Raw genomic sequence first — 14,920 nt, forward strand, 5'->3', positions numbered from 1 at the left:
AGTTAGAAGTTTTCTCTTTTTCCAATAAAATGGTAAAACAAAAGAATGTTGTAATGTGACTTGGTTCGAGGTCGAACTTATGGTGACAACTAGGATGGAATGGCAGGGTTTGTGAGGTCAAGTGCAGGAGCCAATAGGTGTTTCCAACTGATTGGCCAAAAGGAATTCCAGCTATAGGACTTCAGAAAATTCACAAGGTTGTGCTACCAAAGGAAATTCATACCTTTCAAATGTTATGCTAAAACACCATCTACTGTATGTATTGTGAGTGATTTGCATAACAGTGCATGTCATACTCTCCAGTGCCACATCTCCAAACCGTGACAACCTATGCAGATGTCTATAGCAGCTACTATGTCCAGATCATAGCCTTATATAATTATTGGTCAGATGGAGTGGGATGCCATAGGCAAAGAAGCCCACAGGATTCCCACCARGGGCCAATTGAGTGTTATGGGACCATTCACATATTATTGGATCCAAGTTAGGTTTGCATCCCAGCAGCATACCACCCTGCATCCCACTGCTGGCTTGCTTCTGAAGCTAAGCAGGGTTGGTCCTGGTCAGTCCCTGGATGGGAGACCAGATGCTGCTGGAAGTGGTGTTGGAGGGCCAGTAGGAGGCACTCTTTCCTCTGGTCTAAAAAATATCCCAGGGCAGTGATTGGGGACACTGCCCTGTGTAGGGTGCTGTCTTTTGGATGGGATGTTAAACAGGRGTCCTGACTCTCTGAGGTCATTGAAGATCCCATGGCAGAGTAGGGGTGTAGCCTGGTGTCCTGGCTACATTCTGAAGCTGTCCTTCATATCACCTAATCATCCCCAGCTTACAATTTGCTCATTCATCCCCCTCCTCTCCCCTGTAACTATTCCCCAGGTTGTTGCTGTAAATGAGAATGTGTTCTCAGTCAACTTACATGGTAAGTTCTGTGTAAGATTATCAGGTCAGCCAGTTGTTGGGATTCAATGAGTTGCTCCTACACCTGTGTATTAACATGAAATATGTTGTGACTGTAGTAATTCATTACTGAGTTATTAAATAGGTATAAGAGCAAGTGTTTCCTAGTTGGTCAAAGGAGTAAATCGACAGTAAGTCCAAGTGTTTTATAATTCTAATAGGCTGCATGCATGCCTATCTGTAATCATGTGGCACTGGGGATCATTTAGGCATCTCTCTCCATCTAGTGGATTACATTGTAGGCAGACAATGGGCCTACTATTTCCCATGGGCTCAATGGGCCTACTATTTCTCCCTTAGATCAAGAATAAGTATTGTTTTGCTTACATTTATATTTTTTTAATTGTGGATAAAATGTGTCCAGCTTGTATTTTTTTCATACAAGTTCAAATGATGAAAAATGCTTTTGACATCTTCACTTATTAAATAGTTGGTTCTCATACCAACTATATGAAAACATATAAAATATAAATATCTATAATGCAATTAAGATCACACATCAATCTCATGAAACGTGTTTTTTCAGGACCTGGACTTATTTTTAGTTCATTTCTGTGTGTTGTTGAGCATCGGTCCCACAGGCTGGCTTTTGCATTAATGCACCATGGCACGAGGCCACAAAACTCTGCTCCAAAGTAATCTGACAAAAAAAGATCTGAAAAGACAGAGGGTTGAAGCTAGACAGTACGGGTACACTGCTTGAGTCACAGTGGTTACACCGAAGGGACTGGCGAAATGTTAGGGAAGGGGGATACCTAGTCAGTTGCACAACTGAATGCATTCAACCGAAATGTGTCTTCCGCATTTAACCCAACCCCTCTGAATCAGAGAGGTGCGGAGAGGGGGCTGCCTTAATCGGCATTATTTATTGTTGCCCAGGGAGAAGTAGTTGCCGTTTAATCAATCATATTCAATCAAATGTATTTATTTATTTTTACATCAGCAGATGTCACAAAGTGCTATTCAGAAAACCAGCCTAAAACCCAAAACAGCAAGCAATGCAGATGTAGAAGCACGGTGGCTAGGAAAAACTCCCAAGAAAGGCAGGAATCTAAGAAGAAACCTAGAGAGGAACCAGGCTCTGAGGGGTGGCCAGTCCTCTTCTGGGTGGAGATTATAAGAGTACATGGCCATTAAGGCCAGGTTGTTCTTCAAGATGTTCAAACATTCATAGATGACCAGCAGGGTCAAATAATAATTGCAGTGGTTGTAGAGGGTGAAACAGGTCAGTACCTCAGGAGTAAATGTCAGTTGGCATTTCATAGCCGAGCATTCAGAGAGAGTCAAAAGCAGCAGGTCCGGCACAAGGTAGCACTTCCGGTGAACAGGTGTGGGTTCCATATCCGCAGGCAGAAGAGTTGAAACTGGAGCAGCAGCACGATCAGGTGGACTAGGGACAGCCAGGAGTCATCAGGCCAGGTAGTTCTGAGGCATGGTCGTAGGGCCCACAAAGATCTCCTCCACCACACGAGTCCGAYGGGGCGCAAAACCGGACAGGAAGATCACGTCAGTGACTCAACCCACTCAAGGGACGCACCCCTCCTAGGAACGGCATGGAAGACCACTAGTAAGCCAGTGACCCAGTCCCCATAATAGGGTCAGAGGTAGAGCATCCCAATGGAGAGAGGGGAGCCGGCCAGGCAGAGACAGCAAGGGCGGTTCGTAGCTCCAGTGACTTGCCGTTGACCTTCGCACCCCTGGGCCAGACTACACTCAATCATACTGAAGAGATGAGTCTTCAGTAAAGACTTAAAAGGTCACTCACATGGATAGGCAGACCATTCCATAAAAATTTTGCTCTATAGGAGAAAGCCCTGCCTCCAGCTGATTGCTTAGAAATTCTAGGGACAATAAGGAGACCTGCGTCTTGTAACCGACCGTACGTGTTGGTATGTATGGTAGGTCCAAATCGGAAAGAAAGGTAAGAGCAAGCCCATGCTTTGCAGGTTAGCAGTAAAACCTTGAAATCAGCCCTAGCCTTAACAGGAAGCCAGTATAGCGAGGCTAGCACTGGAGTAATATGATCAAAAATGTTTGGTTCTAGTCAAGATTCTTGCAGCCGTGTTTAGCACTAACTGAAGTTTATTTTGTGCTTTATCCGGGTAGCCGGAAAGTAGAGCATTGCAGTAATCAAGAAGTGACAAAAGCATGGATTAGCTTTTCTGCAACATTTTTGGACAAAAAGTTTCAGATTTTTGCAATGTTACGAAGATGGAAAAAAGCTGTCCTTGAAATATTCCTGATATGTTCGTCAAAAGAGAGATCAGGGTCCAGAGTAACGCCAAGGACCTTCACAGTTTTATTTGAGATGACTGTACAACCATCAAGATTAATTGTCAGATGCAACAGCAGATATCTTTGTTTCTTGGGACCTAGAACTAGCATCTCTATTTAGTCCGAGTTTAAAAAATAAAACATTTGCCGCCATCCACTTCCTTATCTGGAACACAGGCTTCCAGGGTAGGCAATTTTGGGGCTTCACCATGTTTCATCGAAATGCACAACTTTGTGTCATCCGCATAGCAGTGAAAGTTGACATTGTGTTTCTGGATGACATCACCAAGAGGTAGAATATATAGTGAAAACAATAGTGGTACTAAAACAGAACCTTGAGGAACACCGAAACTTACTATTGATTTGTCAGAGGACAAACCATCCACAGATCTAAACCAGGAAAGAATGTGTCCATGTAGCCCAATTAGGGTTTCCAATCTCTCCAAAAGAATGTGAGGATCGATGGTGTAAAAAGCAGCACTAAGGTCTAGGATCACGAGGACAGATGCAGAGCCTTGGTCTGACAACATTAAAAGGTCATTAACCACCTTCACAAGTGCAGTGCTATGATGGGGTCTAAAACCAGACTGAAGCGTTTAGTATACATTATTTGTCTTCAGGAAGGCAGTGAGTTGCTGCGCAAAAGCTTTTTAAATACATTGTAGAGGATATAGGCTCAAGGTTTGGCTTTTTCAAGAGAGGCCTTATTACTGCCACTTTTAGTGAGTTTGGTACACATCAGGAGGACAGGGAGCCATTTATTATTTTCAACATAGGAGGGCCAAGCACAGGAAGTAGGCCATGGCTATTTTCATAAATGAATGTGTCAAGAGATACAGCATTAAAAAACTTGAGTGTCTCCATCAATCCTAGGTCCTGGCAGTTCTGTTCAGACTCTGAGCTTTGGAGAAATATCAAATCAAATCAAATTTTATTTGTCACATACAGATGGTTAGCAGATGTTAATGCGAGTGTAGCGAAATGCTTGTGCTTCTAGTACCGACAATGCAGTAATAACCAACGAGTAATCTAACCTAACAATTCCACAACTACTACCTTATACACACAAGTGTAAAGGGATAAAAAATATGTACATAAAGATATATGAATGAGTGATGGTACAGAACGGCATAGGCAAGATGCAGTAGATGGTATCGAGTACAGTATATACATATGAGATGAGTAATGTAGGGTATATAAACATAAAGTGGCATAGTTCAAAGTGGCTAGTGATACATGTATTACATAAAGATGGCAAGATGCAGTAGATGATATAGAGTACAGTATATACAGATACATTATATTAAGTGGCATTGTTTAAAGTGGCTAGTGATACATTTTTTATCAATTTCCATCAATTTCCATTATTAAAGTGAGCTGGAGTTGAGTCAGTATGTTGGCAGCAGCCACTCGATGTTAGTGGTGGCTGTTAAACAGTCTGATGGCCTTGAGAGAAGCTGTTTTTCAGTCTCTCGGTCCCTGCTTTGATGCACCTGTACTGACCTCGCCTTCTGGATGATAGCGGGGTGAACAGGCAGTGGCTTGGGTGGTTGTTGTCCTTGATGATCTTTATGGCCTTCCTGTGACATCGGGTGGTGTAGGTGTCCTGGAGGGCAGGTAGTTTTCCCCCAGTGATGCGTTGTGCAGACCTCACTACCCTCTGGAGAGCCTTACGGTTGTGGGTGGAGCAGTTGCCGTACCAGGCGGTGATACAGCCCGACAGGATGCTCTCGATTGTGCATCTGTAGACGTTTGTGAGTGCTTTTGGTGARAAGCCGAATTTCTTCAGCCTCCTGAGGTTGAAGAGGTGCTGCAGCGCCTTCTTCACAACGCTGTCTGTGTGGGTGGACCAATTCAGTTTGTCCGTGATGTGTACGCCGAGGAACTTAAAACTTACTACCCTCTCCACTACTGTCCCGTCGATGTGGATAGGGGGGTGCTCCCTCTGCTGTTTCCTGAAGTCCACAATCATCTCCTTTGTTTTGTTGACGTTGAGTGTGAGGTTATTTTCCTGACACCACACTCCGAGGGCCCTCACCTCCTCCCTTTAGGCTGTCTCGTCGTTGTTGGTAATCAAGCCTACCACTGTAGTGTCGTCCGCAAACTTGATGATTGAGTTGGAGGCGTGCATGGCCACGCAGTCGTGGGTGAACAGGGAGTACAGGAGAGGCCAGTTGAGAACAAGTTCTCATTTACAACTGCGACCTGGCCAAGATAAAGCAAAGCAGTGTGACAAAAACAACACAGAGTTACACATGGGATAAACAATCGTACAGTCAATAACACAATAGAAAAATCTGTATACAGTGTGTGCAAATGAAGTAAGGAGGTAAGGCAATAAATAGGCCAATAGTGGCAAAGTAATTACAATTGAGTAATTTACCCTGGAGTGATATATGTGCCGATGAAGATGTGCAGGTAGAAATACTGGTGTGCAAAAAGAGCAGAAAAACAAAAACAAATATGGGGATGAGGTAGGTAGTTGGTTGGATGGGCTATTTACAGATGGGCTGTTTACAGCTGCAGCGATAGGTAAGCTGCTCTGACAGCTGATGCTTAAAGTTAGTGAGGGAGATATGTCTCCAACTTCAGTGATTTTTGCAATTCGTTCCAGTCATTGGCAGCAGAGAACTGGAAGGAAAGGRAGGCAAAGGAGGTGTTGGCTTTGGGGATGACCAGTGAAATATACCTGCTGGAGCGCGTGCTATGGGTGGGCGTTGCTATGGTAATCAGTGAGCTGCGATAAGGCTGAGCTTTACCTAGCAAGGACTTATAGATGACCTGGAGCCAGTGAGTTTGGCGACGAATATGTAGCGAGGACCAGCCAACGAGAGCATACAGGTCGCAGTGGTAGGTAGTATATGGGGCTTTGGTGACAAAACGGATGACACTGTGATAGATTGCATCCAATTTGCTGAGTAGAGTGTTGGAGGCTATTTTGTAAATGACATCGCCGAAGTCAAGGATCGGTAGGATAGTCAGTTTTACAAGGGTATGTTTGGCAGCATGAGTGAAGGAGGCTTTGTTGCGAAATAGGAAGCTGATTCTAGATTTAATTTGGGATTGGAGATGCTTAATGTGAGTCTGGAAGGAGAGTTTACAGTCTAGCCTGACACCTAGGTATTTATAGATGTCCACATATTCTAAGTCAGAACCGTCCAGAGTAGTGATGCTGGACGGGCGAGCGGGTGGGGGCAGCGATCGGTTGAAGAGCATGCATTTCGTTTTACTAGCATTTAAACAGTTGGAGGCCACGGAAGGAGTGTTGTATGGCGTTGAAGCTCGTTTGGAGGTTTGTTAACACAGAAGGGCCAGATGTATACAGAATACTTTGAGTTGCACGATCAAAAAGCAAAAAGTGTGTGTGTTCTGTTATACATCTGTGTGATGTGATCAATCTGTTTATTCCAGTTCAGAATGAAATTATTTATTGTATTTTAACAGCAACAGTTCCAACCTAGACAGGTATGTAAGAGTGTTTTTAACGGGGGAAAATAAACATGAAAATATATTCATGGGTATTTCATTGTTATTTGTTTTTGTCTATATTGCATTTTTTTTAGGCATAATGGCAATGAAATGTACCGATATTTACTTATAGTTGCATATGTTCCTAAGCTTGGGTCCCAGGAAAACACGGAATTTCTCATTTGGGTCCCAGGCTGAAAAAGTTTAAGAACCCCAGTTGTAACGGATAGCAGTTCTCTGAAACATTTTAACGGATAGCATATCATTTCAAAAACATTGTAACGGATCGGTGATCACAAGCATACAATTTCTGTCTGTGATTCCCTGTTGTAGGCTAACGATCTGAACATGAGAGATTCCATAGTCTACATGGCTTACATTACTACTGTGTTGCAATAAAGGATTTCGTTTTTTGTCAAGTGAATCATTTAATGCAGAATCCTCAATGCAGTTCCCTTTCATTTGATGACCAAAAAGCAACATCTATCTGTGAAGATGATAATACAATGGCCCATACACAACTCTTGATCCTGAAAGAAAGGATACAGGATGTAGTTTAAATTAGTGATGCTGTGCACACATGTGAAATCAAATGGTGGTGGTGGGAGAATGGTAGAGCAGAGAAAGGAAAGGGATGAGGTAATTGTAGATGAGGTGATAACAACAGGTCTCCTCTATTGTGGTAAATTACTGGCTTACTCCACATCTATCTGTAGAGGCTGTGAAAGGAGAAATGTTGTCAGGACTGTCAAGATAATGCACTCTGTATATGCACTCATTTTAAAATAAGTCTGTTAATTAATTAAATGAATTTATACCCTTCAAAGTCAAAGATAAGGTTGCACTTAAAATTAGTGAACAAAGATACTGTGTCCATTTCCTAAATAAAACCAAAATGCAGTTATTGTCTTAGTCATGCTGGCAACAAATCTGTSCCCCCAACATTTAGAACAACACCCTCCTGTTTTATGTTCTCTCTAGCAATTTCACTGCCAAGTGTGGTTTAAGGTTCCAAGTAGGAATATTCTATTGAAAGAGAAAAGGAAAAAGGCCTTTAGACCTATGTGTGCACTACTACAACAGTTTGAGTGTACCAACTTTTTTGATCCAATATGTAACCAAATAATACACAAAGTAGTTTAATTGCTAATGCAAAAATACTAGGTGAATTTAGGAAGAGCTCATTCAAGTTCCAGAGTTCATATAGGGTTGGTTGGCTTATAGTATATGGAAGATTTCAGTGAATAAGCTCTGCTTTGTACAGCCACACCTGGTGCCCCATGCTGCCCCCTGGGCAGGTATTTCCCCATGATGCCACAGAGCGTGCACACACACATACTGCACAGCTGATCCCTTCCAGGAACAGAGACTGGGACAGGTGTGACCACTCCGGTTGACATGATGAGACATCTGAGCAGTGTGACATTCTCTAGAGCACAGGGCCACAAGAATGACACATGTCTAATGTGCTTTGTATTTACACTGCCCTTGCCTTTGAATGAGGACTCAACTCTTTTGCCAGTTCACTGGGTTTTTACAAAGTGCAAGCCATTCAATTAGAATGCGTTATCGGACAGCTAGATATACCTATGTTAAAATATGAGACATAATAATTGTAATCAGAAGATACTATTAACATTTACATGATTGGTAACAGAATACATAGAAATATAATAACTTCAGAATAAATAATGCTGTAATTGAAAATTGTACACCCAAAGTAGGCTACTGCCCCTTTAAGCGCTAGAATAGATTTTGTACCCTATGTTGTGAATCTCTCCAAATATGTTGTTTTCTTCTCACACTATTCAAACCCCACTATCAATAAACAGTTTATGAAGCTCTCTTAGGCTATAGATCACATATGGCAAACAAATAATCTGAACTAAAAACTCCATACATTTTGGAATTTCTGTGTATCCTTGACAATCGCTAATCAATATCTAGAAACAGCACACATTTTTTTCAGGGAACCTGCACATCATCAACTTCTCTCTTTTGTGGCACCGATGTGAGGGTTTATGGCAGGGGAAACAGTGTTGCGCTAGTCTAGTGTGGTACGGGAATAATGACAAGCGAACCTGGGGAGCTAAAAAAGGGAACCGACCGTGAAAATCAAGCGAACTGAACTCAGACCACCTCTGGAGATTGTCTCAGTTTGTTTTTTTTCCTCTTTGAGGGGTCTGAGTTCCATTTGGAGTGTTCACACTGCACAAAAAAGTAAGCGAACCGGACTGAGTTCAAAAATATTTACTGAAAGGGACCACGCTTGAAAACAACCTAAGATACATTGACAGCCAGCATATTAGTAAAAATATTTGCTAGTGTTAATTGACGATATTAGACTGATATGTGTTCTTTTAACAAAAAATATTTAGTGGCTCTAAATGTAATCCCTCCATGTGAGATTATGAGAGATGCATACATGGTGGATGAATGAATACAGACACTTTTTTGATTTACAACCATCAGGTTAAGCTCCTGCTTCACTCACAGAAGTTATTTACTCTGACCAAATACCATATCACAATTTCTATTGAAAACCTACCTTCCTTAGCATTTCATATCTCATTTGACAACAGAAATATAAAAACTTTTAATGTTAATTATCTCTGTGCATGTGAACATTTGATTGAACTTGACATTCAATTCATTCTAAGAGAAAAAGTGCTGATTTAAAGAGCATAATAATGTAGGTCTTCATAGACTCCTAAATAACCAAACTCTTGTGAAATACTTGAAGAAGAATGTAATGAACTAGTTAAATTAAAATAATATTTAATTAAAACATTTTGCGTCTTTGCAATGTCCAGTCTCCTGGGTGTGAGGGTTTGGTTCTTGCTCATCCTCCACTACGTGTCTGCAGTGACGTGCTGCCACCCGGGCTGTCTCTGTGAAGTGGAGAGCTTCAGTCTGTTCGACAGCTTCAGCCTGACCAGGGTGGACCGTAGTGGGGTGGGCCGAGGTCATGGTCTGGTGGTCCCCATTTCCATCCCTCTGGATTCCTTCCCCGGACCGGTCCTCCAGCGCCATCCACACCATCGTCTCTGGGCTAGGGTACACCACCCTGGTCAGCCTGGACCTCAGCAACAACCTCCTCTCAAGACTCAACAGCAGCACCTTCTTCAGGCTGCTCTACCTGGAGACCATGGACCTGAGCCACAACACCCTGGAGGAGCTGGCCCCGGGCTGCTTCTCTGGCCTGCCCCTGGCTGATGTGGACCTGAGCAGCAACAGGCTCCAAGATCTCAGCTTGTCCAACAACCTGCTGACCACGGTCATGACTAACATCCAGATCCTCAATCTGACAGATAACCGTTTTAGGGCCGTGCCCAAGCTGCAGGGCCTTCCATTGAGGACTATGAGCCTATGATTATGGCCCAGATTCACAAAAACACTTCTTATGCAAAAACTGAAGCAACTTCTTGAGAAAAAAGAAGTTCATAAGATAGTTTGTAAGTGCAATTCCTCAACAATCTTAAGATTTCATAATTTTCTTTGGAACTTCTCAAATATCTTCTTACAAATCTTCTTAAAATGTTTGTTGCTAGGCAACCGTTTTAGCTAGTTATCTAGCTAGCAATGGCAATCATGCTAGCATATTTCTTACTGAGATTACTGTAAATAATCAATACTGAAACTTTCAGATGAAGTTTGTGTGAATTAAACATGTTCAATTGCTTTCATGAGCTTACTAAATAAAATAACAATAACAATGCTATATATAAGGGGTTCCAATACCGAGTCAATGTGCAGGGGAACAGGTTTGTTGAGGTCATTTGTACATGTAGGTAGGGGTAAAGTGACTATGCATAGATAATAAACAGCGAGTAGCAGCAGTGTAAAAATAAAGGGGGGGCTGGGTTGTCAATGTAAATAGGCCTGATGGCCATTTGATTAATTGTTCAGCAGTCTTATGGCTGGGGGTAAAAGCTGTTGAGAAGACTTTTGGGCCTAGACTTGGCGTGATACTTGGCGTGGTACTGCTTGCCGTGCGGTAGCAGAGAGAACAGTCTATGACTTGGGTGACTGGAGTCTTTGACAATTTTTTGGGCCTTCCTCTGACACCACCTAGTATATAGGTCCTGGATGGCACGAAGCTTGGCTCTAGTGATGTACTGGGCCGTACGCACTACCCTCTGTAGCGCCTTACGGTCGGAGGCAGAGAAGTTGCCTTCCGGTCAGGATGCTTTTGATGGTGCAGCTGTATAACTTTTTGAGGATCTGGGTACCCATGCCAAATCTTGGAAAATGTGTTGTTGTGCCCTCTTCACGACTGTCTTAGTGTATTTGGACCATGATAGTTTGTTGGTGATGTGGACACCAAGGAACTTGAAACTCTCGACCCGCTCCACTATAGCCCCGTCGTTGTTAATGGGGGCGTGTTCGGCCCTCCTTTTCCTGTAGTCCACGATCCTCTCCTTTGCCTTGCTCACGTTGAGGGAGAGGTTGTTGTCCTGGCTCCACACTGCCAGGTTTCTGACGTCCTCCCTATAGGCTGTCCCATCGTTGTTGGTGATCAGTARAGTAACTTGTTGACTTAACTCTAGAATGCCTACTTCAAGTGTTTTAGTACTAGTCTGTAATCTCAGGATTTAACTTATGCCTTTTTTTCTGTTGTGTCATCAAACTTAATGATGGTGTTGGGAGTCGTGCTTGGCCACGCAGTCGTGGGTGAACAGGGAGTACAGGAGGGGACTAAGCTTGCACCCCTGAGTGTCCCCAGTGTTGAGAACTGAACTAAACCTGCAGAGAGTTATGTCAACTGAACTAAACTTGCAGAGAGTTATGTCAAGAATGTTGTAGAAGGCTTACCATTCATCAGATGTTGGTTGACTTACTTTTCTCAAGTTCAAGCTGGTCCATCTTAATACCATCTTGTTAACATCATGATGAAGATCTAGAAGGACAAGACAGAAATTATTACCTGCACTTTATGCAGATGTTTTGTACCAAGTTTTCAATCCCTCTACTATTTTTCAGTGTACCTATAAACTGGCATTTCTGGCTAGTATGTCACAGCTTCCTGCGTCCTCTATTTGTACCGGTCATCTGAACCTTTGTAAGGAACAAAGCAGTATAGGCTATATTTCACAATAAATAAATAGAATACACTTAAAGGGGCAATCTGCAGTTCAATCAATAAAAAATCTTTACCCAGCCACTGTTTTGGTAAAGGGATAAGTGACGGGGCTGGAGAAATGTAACCGTTTTCAAATTCATAGACAGAGCTATGGATGCAAGGACTGACCATCGATGATATCAAAATGATAGTTTGAACCATGTTTTAAGACTATACAGTGTTTGTTTACAATTAGGCCTGTATTGTTAACAAACAATAGAGTAAAACATGCCTATATTTTGGGTTCTGATGGGGAACAACAGTTGAACTAAGCTCATGCGGCATTTTAAAGTGTCAAAAATGATTATCGTATATAAATCACCTGTTTTTTTAAATGTATTTAATTACATGGTTTAAAGTTAATTACACAGTAATAACATGAATGAATTCAAAAGCACAATCAATGTTGTACCATTTGCCAGGATGAGTACCAGAAAGTGGCCTATACCACTGATACATTTAAGAAAACTCTGTTGTGAATGTCAGTATGTTTCTGCAGTAACCTGCCCAAGCAAACCTCACCTGTACCAGGTTGGTTGTAAACCAATTATGTGTATAAACCCTGGAGTGCTTATGCTATGTAATGGCCAATGAGAGACTTCATAGCCACCGGCCACCATATTGGTACTCCTCAGTAGGAGCAGTCCGCCACAGGAATTAATGGAATTCTACAGTATTTCAATCAAATGTGTTTAGGTATTTTTTGTTGTTGTAGTGGGAACAGTAAGGTATTCTTATTATTCCCCAAAAAGATATACACTACCAGTCAAAGTTTTGGACACACATACTCGTTCAAGTGTTTTTCTTTATTTTTACTATTTTCTACATTGTATAATAACAGTGAAGATATCGAAACTATGAAATAACACATATGGAATCATGTAGTAACAAAAAAAGTTTTACACAAATCAAAGTAGCCACCCTTTGCCTTGATGACAGCTTTGCACACTCATTCTCTCAACCAGCTTCACCTGGAATGATTCTCTCAACCAGGCATTCTCTCAACCAGCTTCGCCTGGAATGATTTTCCAACAGTCTTGAAGGAGTTCCCACATATGCTGAGCACTTGATGGCTGCTTTTCTTTCACTCTGCGCTCCAACTCATCACAAACCATCTCAATTGGGTTGAGGTCGGATGATTGTGTAGGCCAGGTCATCTGATGCAGCACTCCATCACTCTCCTTCTTGGTCAAACAGCCCTTACACAGCATGGAGGTGTTTTTGGTCATTGTCCTGCTGGGGGAAAAAATGGTAGTCCCGCTAAGCGCAAACCAGATGGAATGCGCAGAATGCAGAATGATGTGATAGCCATGCTGGTTAAGTATGCCTTGAATTCTAAATAAATCACAGACAGTGTCACCAGCAAAGCACCCCCACACCATTACACCTCCTCCTCCATGCTTCACGGTGGGAACCACATGTGGAGATAATCCGTTCACATACTCTGCATCTCACAAAGACGTGTCGGTTGGAACCAAAAATCTCAAATTTGGACTCAGACCAAAGGAAAGATTTCCACCAGTCTAATGTCCATTGCTTGTGTTTCTTGGCCCAAGCAAGTCTCTTCTTATTGGTATCCTTTAGTATTAGTTTCTTTGCAGCAATTCGACCATGAAGGCCTGATTCACGCAGTCTCCTCTGAACACTTGATGTTGAGATGTCTGTCGGTCTTCCTTTCKTGTGGCGGTCCTCATGAGAGCCAGTTTCAATATAGCGTTAGGTTTTTGCTACTGCACTTGAAGAAACGTTCAAAGTTCTTGAAATGTTCCATATTGAGTGACCTCCATGTCTTTAAGTAATGATGGACTGTCGTTTCTCTTTGCTTATTTGAGCRGTTCTTGTCATAATATGGACTTGGTATTTTACCAAATAGGGCTATCTACTGTATACCACCCCTATAGACTGAGGACTATACCCGGAAGTGAGGCTGACCGTGACCCCAAACTTCTCCATGAAGGCTCTCCATACCCGTGATGTGACTTGGGGGCCTCAGTCGGAGACTATGTCCTTCGAAAGACCAGAATGCCCAAAGACCTGCTGGAACAGCACTTCAGCGACCTAGAGAGCAGTAGGGAGACCAGAGAGAGGGATCCCTTATCACCGTGGGAATGTAGATGCGCTCAGGAGGACCGGTAGTGGGTGCGGGTTCCCTCTCCAGAGCCTGGCGAATGTCCACATCTAGGTCCTAGACCACAGGGGCTAAGACTCAAGAGGGGATGGGAAGCAGGTCCCCCGGCATTCGGGTGACCAGTCCGTGATTCTCATCCTTGACCATGAGATGTTGGGGTTATGGCGTTGGAGCCTTGGGAGGCTGATCTTGTGAGCTGGTGCACTAATGATGAAGGGAATATTTTCCTGATGAATGGACTCCACGGTTAGGGTGAGTGGTGTGGTGATGTGTGTGATGGTTCCGGATCTTAGTGGCCAATTATCAAGGGCTTGAAACAGAGAGGAGAGCGGGTATGAGGTGATGTTCAGAGAGGAGGCAAGGGTCTGGCCAATAAAGTTCCCCGCAGCACCGGAATCCACTAGCACTGTAGAAACAGTACATGAGGGACAGCCAGCTAGTGTGATCGACACTAAAAAGGGTTTGTCAGAAATTGATGAAAATGGGATACTCACACCTGCCCCAGGAGGTGGTAAATCACTTGACTGTCCCTCTGCTCTCATGGATCCCAAGTTGGGACGTACTGGACAATGCTGAAGCTGGTGCCCCCCTTGACCACAATAGGGACAGAGCCCCAGCTGTTTCAGTCTGCGTCACTCAGCCGCGGGGAGGCGTGTGACCCCTACCTCCATGGGTTCAGGGTCTGATATAGAGTGGTCACTGAGGGAGGGAGAGAAGCGATGAGGGTACCGATGTTCCCGAAGTAGGTTATCCAGGCGGATGGCCATCACGTTCAAGGAGAGGTTGTCGTCTCTACATGCCAGTTCCGTCTGGACCTCCTCGTGCAGTCCTCTTCTGAATAGCATATGGAGCCCCGGCTTATTCCATCCGCTGGATGCTGCTATTGTCCGGAAGGTAAGCGCATACTCGGCAGTGGTCTGGTAATCCTGTCGTAGTTGGAATAGGCGCTCACCCCCCTCTCTGCCCTCCGG

The 14,920-nt window shown here is 43.3% G+C and overlaps 1 pseudogene; it reads left to right on the forward strand.

Annotated features, from left to right (window-relative positions):
- The first annotated feature begins 9,504 nt into the window (after window positions 1–9,504).
- LOC139022901 (tsukushi-like) lies at window positions 9,505–10,072 on the forward strand (annotated as a pseudogene).
- The last annotated feature ends 4,848 nt before the right edge of the window (window positions 10,073–14,920 follow it).

Source organism: Salvelinus sp. IW2-2015, linkage group LG23 (genome assembly GCF_002910315.2).
Source record: "Salvelinus sp. IW2-2015 linkage group LG23, ASM291031v2, whole genome shotgun sequence".
In the NCBI taxonomy this organism is placed as follows: Eukaryota; Metazoa; Chordata; class Actinopteri; order Salmoniformes; family Salmonidae; genus Salvelinus; species Salvelinus sp. IW2-2015.